The sequence below is a fragment of the Caretta caretta genome, chromosome 24, assembly GCF_965140235.1.
Source record: "Caretta caretta isolate rCarCar2 chromosome 24, rCarCar1.hap1, whole genome shotgun sequence".
Classification (NCBI taxonomy): Eukaryota; Metazoa; Chordata; order Testudines; family Cheloniidae; genus Caretta; species Caretta caretta.
Window position 1 is genome coordinate 2446769 of NC_134229.1, and position 11042 is coordinate 2457810.

Below are 11042 nucleotides of genomic sequence, written 5' to 3' on the forward strand. Positions count from 1 at the left end.
GTGCTGATATCTGCCTGCTCAGGTTCCGGTTCTTCGTATTTCGCTTTGACAAAAGAATAGTCCATTCATTCATTTGTAAGTATTGCTGACTCACAAGCTTCAGAAGCCAAAGTGCCATGCTCTGATTCTGGAGAGAATTGGTCTCTAAGCTGAGGTAAAATCCTCACAAGCTAATCTTAACACATTTGTCCCTGCCAAGCATTGTATAAACCTTTTATACAAGGGAAGAAAAATCCCATGAGTGTCTGACAGAAATACTCTATATTGTACGTTTATTTATTCCAGTCAGTTTTTTTAAGAGAAAGGGACTCAGAAGGGTTGAGAAGGGTTGGTTAGGAGGGAGGCTAAGAGAGAGGGGAGCAAGAGGACTAGGACGAGGCAATAGGAGGCAAAATGGAGCTGGGAACTAAGGGGCTAGATTATCATTTCCTGGCTCCGTCTCTCTCTCTCTCTCTCTAGCCCCCGTTACAATAGGAACTGAGCTTTTTCCTTTTCATTCTCTTGGCTCTAATGCATTACGCTGACTCTTTTCCCTGCTTTTCCCTGTGTGTTTCAGGTTTACCTCCAACGCAGAAAGATGACTTAGCACCACCAAAAGATTTCTCATTACTGGGGCTGTGACCCCTGTTGGAATGGGGGCTGGGGCGGTTATAGGGGCTATTATGACTGCTATCGGCCATGGGGTTACTTTAGGCCATACAGTTATGGATGGGGCCCTAATTACGATTCCTGCTACTCTTACCCTTACCGATGGGGCAGTGGGTACGGCTATGGACGATGCTGGCCATGTTTCGCTGAGGAGCAATAGACCCGGAACAAGGAACAACCAGGAAACGAAAAGCAAGATACGATTCAGCGATCAGCTTATGGGCAATGGCTTTCAGAAATGCTGAGCAACCACCACTGCCATGGGAGCTGTGATTGCTCAGTGCCTCAGGAAACCTACCTAGTAGCTGGATTTCCCTTTATGACTGTTTCCGCTAATGCCTCCTCTTAGAGTATCAGAGTTGGAAGGGACCTCAGGAGATCATCTAGTCCAACCCCTTGCTCAAAGCAGGCACACTGCCCAATTTTTTTTTGCCCCAGATCCCTAAACGGCCCCCTCAAGGATTGAACTCACAACCCTGGGTTTAGCAGGCCAATGCTCAAACCACTGAGCTATCCCTCCCCACCGTTATTCTAACGGCTTCTTCTAGAACTCTCTAAAGGCCTGACTCCCAATTCCATGAAGGCCCCTTTAGGCCACTCTGGCAGTGTCACTGAGGCAGGGACCTTAAAGTTGGCACAAATAACATTTACACTCACGAGCAGGCTCCTTACAGAGCAACGTAAAGGGACCTTAGTGTCAGTGAGAATTAGGCCCTGGGTGTACTGGCCTCTTCCTGGGTATGGGCCATTTGTCTCTGCCTTTAGTTTTGCTACAGAAGATGACTCACAGAGAAAGAGCGTAGTGCTCTGCTCCCATTCTGCTTTGTGTCATTTGATCCTGACTGGGATAAAAATGCTGGAAACAGGACTTCACTCTTACCGCTACAGCTGCAATGAAGGAAGAAGAACATCTGGTATGAAATGCATCACCGTGGAGCCAGTGATTTCTTGTAGACCTTCTTGAAACCCTAGAAATATAGTCTTTCTGCTCTGCATTCCTTGTGTCTCTTGCTATGCCCTTCTCTTCTAATTCACATTAAAGTCCTTCTGCATCATATTACCAGCCTTTTGGTTTTCCTTTCTGCTCCATTTCTTATTTGCCAACCACTGTGGCAGAGAGTCACAGAACTAATGAGGTACATAACCTGTATTGCAATCGGCGTGAGAGAGGCACATGAGTACTGATTTGTATGTGGATGTAACGTGAATATCACACGATCACAGTTTCAGTGTAAATGCAACTGTAGCCCCCTGTGTGATTCCCTCAGCTCCCGGTTGTCAGCGTTCTTGGTTGGAGACCCGCATCAGGCTCCCTTCTCACCCAGGGATTGAAGGCTGCACAACCATAGGCCAGGTTGCCAGGGGGTAGTACCTCTCTGGAAGTGTTTCCATTCCTCAATGATTTCCCTGAATCACCCCCTACTGTTTTAGTTCCTGCAGGAGCTGTGGTATCCTTCCTCTTTGTGTCTGTCAGACACAATCGTCCCTGTATTGCTGTACACACAGTGAGAGATAATCCTAAGACAAAGCATTTCCCCAAAGATTCTGCATGTGGTTTCATTATTTGTCACAACTAACACCCGTAACTGAGAACAGACTAGGTTTTCTGAAAGAAAAAATATTGTTAAAAATCGATCTCCATTTGAAGCTGAATTCTCTGGGTCCCATCTGCTTTTGCTCTGGATCATGCAAGCTGAGCGGAAGTGAGTGTCAAGTGTCAGATCTTGTAAAATGTACGCCCACAGTACACTGGCATAAATGATGGCTCTCTAGATTGATTCTAATCTCTACGTAACAGTGGAGGATCTGGCAGCGAAGAAATGAAAACCAGGATGGAGAATGGGCCGTTATGATGAAGAGAGGACTGGTGAGTCCAGAATTAAGGTCTGGAAGAATTTCTGTTTAAGAGCTGCGTGGGCATAGAGGGGGTAAGAGACGGACTGATTGGAGGATTCATCAGGAACTGAGATCGTATTAGTCATGCAAACTACAAGATTTGCTCCTGAATGGAAACTATCGCTAGTGTGGCACCTCAGTAGTTATAAAGAGAGTGATTCACATCAGACGTACCCAGTTCAGCAAAGAAAAGAGGTGAAGAGAAGTAGGGAAATAGCCCTGAGTTGAAAGAGCTTTTATACAGTTTCTCAGATCTCCTGGAAGGTCTGAGATGCCCTTTGTTCACGAGGTCTTTATTAGTTGCAAATTAATGTTGTTGCATACATTACTCTTTCAACTGATATAATTGTTTTCCTTCATGTTTGTGATTTCCAGTCTGTTCTCAACCTCACCTAGTAGTTGTGAGAAATATTGCAATTGTATGCAATAACTTTGTGGGAATGTATGTTATGAAATTTACATGTCACTGTGGGTCAGAGATTGTACGTAGGATTGTGTTTTACTCCAGCGGGAAGGGTATCACTGCTTCCCTAGAAACTAAAACAGTGTGTGCGTGGGTGATTAAGGTAAAATGCAGACGTTTGTAAACATCCACACAGAGGTACCATCTCTCTCTGATTCATGCTGGATTTTCCAAAGACCAACGAAGAAAGGGCTTCTGGTATAAAACGTCTGGGCTTGAACTGACTCAGAGCCTTCTTTCTGATCCACAACCATACAGGACCTTCTGGCCAAGTAGTTGCCGAAGAGTAGGAAAGACTTGGCTGATGGTGCCCTCTGGTAAGCTTTGAGCATGCTTATAGGGACTTTTATTGTTGTTCATCTGCTTTCTCCGAAATGCCTTTACCGTAAGAGTAGAGGTGCTTGCACCGAAGGAGCTGTGTGGTAACGTGTAACTGAAGGCACTACACTGTTCATAGACCTCAGAGAGAAAAGGAGGCACAGGGGCTACAGGTGCTCACCTTTAGGTAGTCAGGCTTGCTGGGGATATCAGAGGGTAAGGCAGAGATCTGCTGCAGCCTGAAAGCACCCTGTCAGAAGGGAGAGAGAGAGGCAGATCTCCACCCAAGAGCACTGTTGCCTGGGAACCGGAAACTTGAAGGGGCCACAGTGGGGGAATACAGACGTATTTACATGAAACTGTAAGAGTACGATGCACACATTACACCTTGCAGGTTTCTTTCACAGTAAAAGTTTTAAGGGCAACCTACCTTCCTGACTTCACTGGAGTTACTGATATCCAGAGTTGTATCTGTGCATGAGCAATCCAGTCAGGTCATTTAGATCCAGTCTGGGCCTTCAAATCCAGGCGACGAGAGGCCAATGTGAGAGTAAACCCAAGGAAATGCCAGGTGAGAAATAAGGAGACTAACTACTGAGGGGCACTTGTCCTGCTGACAGATCGCGAAGTTCTGTGTTGGCTCCAGACAATGAAGGACTCAAATGGCTGTCTTACCCAGTGGTACTTGGCATTGCAGTTCTTTTGGGTATGGGTAGGACACCATCCTAAAAAGGAGCGTGAGAAGGTGGACATCTTCTCATGAACAGATGAGGAGATCTGGCTATTCGGTGAGTGCACCAACTGGTCCACTCACGGTAGGGAGGTATGTGAAGCAGCGTACTCCCCTTTTAGCAGTCAGCCTGGAGGCCACAAACAGAACAGACTGTGTGCAACTAAGGAGACTCCCTGCTCTGCGCTAGTGACTAGTTCATCCGGAAGAAGCAGCTGGATAGGGGAGAGGATACGAGGAGCTGACCAGCCTGTAAGAGGCGGTGATCTCCCAGCTGTGGAAGTTTACCCCGCGCAGGCACAAGAGACTTTGTCTGGACTTTAGTGAGTGGGATCTGAACATGGATCTGGCGAAAAGGGCATTTGGTTTGTTATTACATGGGCTCCTGTCCCGGGGCTTCATTAAGGGAAACACACTTCTTTGGACTAGTTTGTTTTGTCCTTTTGTTGCCCTGATCTGTGCAAGTGCATGGTTGACACAGTGGGCAGCACAGCATGGGGAGGAGGTGACCAGCCCTCTGTGGAGAAAGAAGTGGTTTGGGACTATTTAGAAAAGCTGGAGAAGCTCAAATCCATGGGGCCGGATGCGCTGCATCCGAGAGTGCTAAAGGAGTTGGCGGATGTGATTGCAGAGCCGTTGGCCATTGGCCATTATCTTTGAAAACTCATGGCGATCGGGGGAGGTCCCGAACGCCTGGAAAAAGGCTAATGTAGTGCCCATCTTTAAAAAAAGGGAAGAAGGAGGATCCTGGGAACTACTGGCCAGTCAGCCTGACCTCAGTCCCTGGAAAAATCATGGAGCAGGTCCTGAAGGAATCAATTCTGAAGCACTTAGAGGAGAGGAAAGTGATCAGGAACAGTCAGCATGGAGTCACCAAGGGCAAGTCATGCGTGACTAATCTAATTGCCTTCTATGGCGATATAACTGGCTCTGTGGATGAGGGAAAAGCAGTGGATGTGTCGTTCCTTGACTTTAGCAAAGCTTTTGACACGGTCTCCCACAGTATTCTTGCCAGCAAGTTACAGAAGCATGGGCTGGATGAATGGACTCTAAGGTGGATAGAAAGTTGGCTAGATTGTCGGGCTCAACGGGTAGCAATCAATGGCTCCATGTCTAGTTGGCAGCTGGTATCAAGTGGAGTGCCCCAAGGGTCGGTTCTCGGGCCGGTTTTGTTCAATATCTCCATAAATGATTTGGGGGATGATGTGCATTGCACCCTCAGCAAATTTGCAGATGACACTAAATTGGGAGGAGAGGTAGATACACTGGAGGGTAGGGATAGGATACAGAGGGCTCTAGCCAAATTAAAGGATTGGGCCAAAAGAAGTCTGATGAGGTTCAACAAGGACAAGTGCAGAGTCCTGCACTTAGGTCGGAAGAATCCCATGCACCGCTACAGACTAGGGACCGAATGGCTCGGCAGCAGTTCTGCAGAAAAGGACCAAGGGGTTACAGTGGACGAGAAGCTGGATATGAGTCAACAGTGTGCCCTTCTTGCCAAGAAGGCCAATAGCATTTTGGGATGTGTAAGTAGGGTCATTGCCAGCGCATCGAGGGAGGTGATCCTTCCCCTCTATTCGACATTGGTGAGGCCTCATCTGGAGTGCTGTGTCCAGTTTGGGGCCCCACACTACAAGAAGGATGTGGAAAAATTGGAAAGAGTCCAGCGGAGGGCAAGAAAAATGATTAGGGGACTGGAACACATGAGTTATGAGGAGAGGCTGAGGGAACTGGGATTGTTTAGTCTGCGGAAGAGAAGAATGAGGGGGGATTTGATAGCTGCTTTCAACTACCTGAAAGGGGGTTCCAGAGAGGATGGCTCTAGACTGTTCTCAGTGGTAGCAGATGACAGAACAAGGAGTAACGGTCTCAAGTTGCAGTGGGGAAGGTTTAGGCTGGATATTAGGAAAAACTTTTTCACTAGGAGAGTGGTGAAACACTGGAATGCATTACCTAGGGAGGTGGTGGAATCTCCTTCCTTTGAAGTTTTTAAGGTCAGGCTTGACAAAGCCCTGGCTGGGATGATTTAGTTGGGGACTGGTCCTGCTTTGAGCAAGGGGTTGGACTAGATGACCTCCTGAGGTCCCTTCCAACCCTGATATTCTGTGATTCTATGATTCTAAGTAGGGGGCGGTAAGGTGGCTCACCCAGAGTGGCACATCTGGCCAAAAGGGGGCGCTTAGGTTGCCCCTTCCCTTTACACAGGACCAAGGCTCAGTGATGCACAAGATTTCTGAAATTTAAACCTGACGGGCTTTTAATTAAACACCCTTGGGAGGGAGGGAATAGGAGGGATGGTTTCAGTGTTGGCATTGCCCATCTTGAGGGTACCAAGCACCTATTGTTCGAGATTGAACCGGGACTGGCAAGGTCTAGAAGCTGTGAATCAGAAGGCATCCCCGACACCTAATTGGTAAAGAGAGGGGACCTAGAGGGCTAATACCTCTCTTATGATATACAGACTTTTGCCAGACCTGATGCTCTTCGCAATACAGGGCTTGAGTGGGACTTAAGTAATGCACAGGCACTGGTTCCCTGCCCAGCAGCGAGTTGTTACCCACAGACCCAGATTCACAAAGGTATTTAGGTGCCTGGCTCGCACTGATTTCAGTGGGAGTTAGGCACGTAAGTAGCTCTTTTGAATCTGGGCCATAGTGGCTGGTAAATCGGGAATGGAGCCGAAAGGAAAACGAAAAGATTGATATTTTGAGGCAGAATCAGTTTAATGTGAAAAAGAGGAGAAGTACACAGGAAGAGACAGACAGTAGGCAGCGTAAAAAGAACCTATTTCCAGGGTTTCATGAAAGTCAACAAGAAATCACCCGTTACAAGGTGACGCCTTTCACACCAGATGTTCTGGAAGACAATAGAGGAAAAAGTCATAAAGTGTAAGTGGGGAAATAAAGATCCTGGGCAGATTTCCGGAGGTGCTGAGGACTCAGAGCTCCCATGGGAGTTGTGCGCAATCAGCATTTCTGAACGTCATTGCCCATAAGCCCAGCTGTGATTCCATATCTCGCTTGACGTTTCCTGGTTGTTCCTTGTTGCGGGTCTATTGCTCCTCGGCTAAACATGGCCAGAACTTTCCATAGCCGTACCCATGGCCCCATCGGTAAGGGTAGTGGCCACCATACTGATGGCCCCACCCATACCTGTATGGCTTCCAGGAACCCCAGGGCCTATAGCAGCCATAATGGCCTCTATAGCCGCGCCAGCCCTGGTAACAGTAGGGGTTATAATACAATTCATCATTCATGAGTTCATCGAAAGTCATCTTTCTGCGCCGGAGGTTAACCTGAAACACACAGCAGGGAAAAGAGTCAACACAATGCGCTAGGGCCAGTGGAATAATAAGGGTCAAAACTCAGTTACTACTGTATTGCCGGCCAGGGAGATAGAGAGAGGTAGAGAAATGGTGACCTAGACCCTTATGTCCTGGCTACCTATTGCCTCCCAGTTTCTCCTTCTTGTCCTCTTGCTCCCCTCTCTCTTAGCCCCCCTCTTATCCAACCCTTTTGAACACTTCTCAGTCCATTTCTCCTAAGAACACTCTTTGGAATAAGTAAACGTACAACACAGAGTATTTCTGTCATACACGCAAGGGATTTTTATTCCTTCTTACAAAATGTTTCTAAGGAGGATGGCAGGGACAAATTTGTTCGGGATAGTTTCCTTGTGAGGATTTAACCTCATCAGAGAGATCAGTTCCCTTCAAAATCAGAGCATGGTGCTTTGGCTTCTGAACCTTGTGGGTCAGTAATACTTACAAATGAATCAATGGACAATATGCTTTTGGGAAAACAAAACAGTAAGAACCAGATCCTCAGCCGGTAGCAATCAGCACTGATCAACGGAGTTCAGTGGAGTTACACCAGTTGTGGCTCTGCATCTTAATATGCTCCTGGTGCACAGAAGAACATAGACATTGCCCTGCTGGATCAGATCAGAATAATGTGTCTGAAAGAATGTTCGGTACCAGCTGCCACAGAAGAACGCAGAAGCACACAGAAGCAATCTGTTTGGCAATAAACTGGGGGAATTTCTTCCTAACCCCACAAACTGAAAAGTTGGGTCTGAGATTTTTCAAATCTACCGAAGGGAGTTGAACACTTTATTCTTAATGAAAATAAAGAGGACCTAGTGTCCAGAAATTCCTATGTACCTCTGAAAGTTTGCAGCCTTAACTTCTAAACCCTGAATCCACCAATGCCTGCAACTTAATAACTTACCATTTTTTCCAGTGGGAAAACCCCTGAATAAAGCCAGTAATCACAGAGGTATGTGCAAGTTTCAGTCCTAAATCAAACCATCACGAACACGTCTTGATAGCTATAGAAAGATAGAGTCAAATCAGACTTACCAAGGTCACCAGGGAGGAGAAGTCAAGAGAAGTGGTTAAAGAACCCTGAGTCGCGAGCACTTTTATACAGTTTCTTAAACAGCCTGGAGAACTTGAGACATCCTTTTGCTCGAGGTCCTAATTAGTTACAAAACGTATGTTGCTGGGCACATGACTCCTGCAATTGATATAATTGTTTTCTTCTGTGTTCAGGATTGTTGTGTTATCAGGCTCACATGGGGTATAACATGCACATACAAGCCCACGGGTTTCTTTTATTTTAAAAGTTTTATAGGACACGTTCGTGCCTGGTATCATTCTAGTGACCTCCTCAGGAGTGCTAATGAGAGTGATTGTCAAGGAGATTCAGGGCTGTATCAGTTTCGCAGTCTGCTGTCCTGCAGAGGAATCCAGTTTGGTCCTGCTAAGATATGCTGATATGTATTGCGGGCATTGTACTGCTCTTGTAATTCCTAGGAGGGAGGGGAAATCTCAGTGTTCAGAATCTGTAACCCCAAGTTTTGAGATCTAACGCCCATAGAAATCAATGTGAGATATTAGTGTGGGAGGGTTTTGACTCAGACCTTATGACTTGAAAATTGCCCCTGGAAGAAAGAGAGGATAAGGTCTTTGAACTCTCTAAGTCCCATTTCATCTTTCAAATTAGGTCTTAAGAGGGACCTGTGAGTTGAATAGGCCTTTGTGTTGGTCCTCTGTGCAGGGGTGAATTTCCCCATACATTGATTAGAAATTCAGTTCATAATCTACCTCTAGTTATGTCACCAATGCTGTGGGGTCAGGATGATCATGATGGCAGAAGCTCATGGTGCTGCCTACTGCAGGGTTCCTCTTGCGTTGAGGTGAGGGTGGGTGATAAAAAGCATTGCAATATTTTATAAAGGCTTTGAGGTCAATCCCGGAACATTTACCACATCAGCAATATGATTTCCCTCCAACAACAGCCAAGACAATTCTTGTCTTGCAGGAAAATGCAGCTGATAAAGCCTCAGGAAAATGGAGATATGGCTTTCTCGGCCAAGACTATGTTATGAGGTTAGATTAATTCAACGTCTGACTAACTTTAGGGCACGTTGCAAGACCCGGAGTTTGCAGAAAGCTTTCTTAGCATGATGAGAATGTTTTTTAAAGTATAGCAACCTCTCTTCCCAAAGGCTCTTTCCTCTAACCAGGCAGGGTTGAAGACACTTGATGTTGATTCAAATGCCACGAACATCTCTGAATTCTGCGGAGCTGTGCTTATTTATGCCAGCTGATCTCCTGTTCTTAAACTTGAAAAGGAATTTTTATCTGAAAAGGAAATGCCATTTTTTTCCCAATGGAAATCAAATAGTCCAAAACTCTGAGCTACAAATCATGACTTAATTAGGAGAATGACACGAGTGACCTTGACATGCATTTTAAAGTGACTCTATTGCTCATTCGAAGGGCGTCTTCCAGTAAGAAACTATTACCATTGTAATAATCCAACACTTTGGACATCAACAACCTTAATGAATGTTTGTGAAGTGCTTTGAGATCTGGTGTCCTGGGGAAATAGAACATCCACTAGATTGTTATCACTCCTGTCTTATGTGCAAATAAATAGAGTTACGTTGGGGTGAAGGTCACAGAGGAAGTGACAAAGTTACAAATAACGCACCGTAATCTAGATAGCATTTGCTACCCACTTCTCACTGTTGCTAAACTTTCTTAGACCCTTCACTTTCTCGGCTTCCAAATATTTCACTAACAAAAGAAAAAGTAGGTAACGTCATATATTTTATTGGACCAACTTGTGTAAGTTTTCCAGCCCATGCAGAAGAATCATTCTGTGGAAACTTGTCTCTTTCACCTACAAAAGATATTACCTCTCCAACCTTGTCTTTCGAATACCCTGGGCCCAAGACAGCTAGCACCACATTGCAAACCACTTCTTCAAACCTTAGCTGCAACCTCAGCTAATGTAGGTGGAACAGGTCCAGGGCCCATGTTGCTGGAGGAGATGGGAAAATGTTTGGAGGGAAATATGAGGTTGGAGTTAAGATTCTGCTTTATAGTCACAGTCAGATGGAGAGAAGCGAGGAATGGGATTTTCCACAGGAATAAACGTAAGTGTCTTATCACAATCTTCTGGATATTTGAATTCTAAACTGAAGATTATGTTACTGATCCTTATTATGATCATTATGATTATGATCCATCAGGGATGAGTTCTGGGTCCAGTTTTGTTCCATTTCTTCATCAGTGATTTAGATAATGGCATAGAGAGTACACTGAGAAAGTTTGCGTCCGGTACCTGAGAGAAAACCCACCCAGCCAGAGTAATGGCTGTCATTGACTTCAATGGGCAGGAGATCAGAAAACTTGAGGGTTCAGACTTTGGACAGCGTTCCTTCCCTCCTTTGAATTTTAAGAGGAACTGTGCAATGCCCGCAACGCTTACCGGCTTGGCTCACAAGGACCAAACTGGATTCTTTTACAGGACAGCAGATTGTTCAATAGATACAGCTCTGACGAACCTTTGCATTAATTCTTCCTGTAAATCTGATGGAGGTCCCTAGAATAATTCCAGGTTAAATTCTGCCCCATAAAACCTTTCAGATGAAAGAAACCTAAAGGGTGTTTTTGTGGCACCTTAGAGACTAACA

General features: G+C 45.7%; 1 long non-coding RNA gene across 1 annotated transcript; it reads right to left on the minus strand.

Annotated features, from left to right (window-relative positions):
* Window positions 1-6759: 6759 nt before the first annotated feature.
* On the minus strand, window positions 6760-8462 carry LOC142069989 (uncharacterized). The gene is made up of 2 exons (XR_012665950.1): window positions 8416-8462; window positions 6760-7350 (listed from the first exon to the last, which is right to left on the minus strand). It is a non-coding gene; the product is annotated as an uncharacterized LOC142069989 (long non-coding RNA).
* Between the last annotated feature and the right edge of the window lie 2580 nt (window positions 8463-11042).